Here is a 603-nt window from a genome sequence, read left to right as displayed (position 1 = left end):
CCTCTCCCCCCCATTTTTTTCTGGCTCTTGTGGGGGACCCGGGACCACGCAATAATTTCAGGATGGGGAGCAAATCGGAGAATGTCCGTTTTCTGATCTGCTCTGTGATCAGTGACACGTGCTGTGATCGGCATTTCCTGAGTCAGCTGTCACATGTGTAGCTGTACAGCAGATTCAGCAGAATGCTGTGCTGGATTTTCTGTACTGGAGGGTGAGCTCATAAAGAGAGCCTGTCACCTCCAAAATATATCGCATAAGGGCTTGTTAACCTGTGTGTGTGATATCAATAAAGTTAGGTGAAACAAAAATAAAAGAAAGTGATAAATACAAAATAATAAAATAAAAAGGTTAAAAAATGTAAAGTGATTAAAAAGGTAATAAAAATAATAAAATACAAATAATAAACTAAAGATTTAAAAAGGTAAAAAGTAATAAAATAAAATAACCTGCCCCACCCACCATCTGCATGTGAATAAATGCATGTGTAGGGCATTGTGTGTGAGTGCTGCTCGCTCCCATTCCACCATGTGCCATATTGTGGTAGCCAAGCAGCAGCGCTCTCTAACATGCACTGATGTGCATTAAAGGGTAAGTTCCCTTTCC

General features: G+C 40.3%; 1 protein-coding gene across 1 annotated transcript in view; it reads left to right on the top strand.

Moving 5' to 3' along the window:
• GTF3C1 (general transcription factor IIIC subunit 1) overlaps positions 1-603 on the top strand; it is a 102,349-nt gene that overhangs the window by 1,163 nt on the left and 100,583 nt on the right. The gene's annotated exons all lie outside the window — the stretch shown is intronic.

The sequence above is a fragment of the Nanorana parkeri genome, unplaced genomic scaffold, assembly GCF_000935625.1.
Source record: "Nanorana parkeri isolate BGI_ZX_2015 unplaced genomic scaffold, ASM93562v1 scaffold1727, whole genome shotgun sequence".
Classification (NCBI taxonomy): domain Eukaryota; kingdom Metazoa; phylum Chordata; class Amphibia; order Anura; family Dicroglossidae; genus Nanorana; species Nanorana parkeri.
Note: the sequence above shows the minus strand (reverse complement) of the source record. Positions and strands in the feature narration are given on the sequence as shown.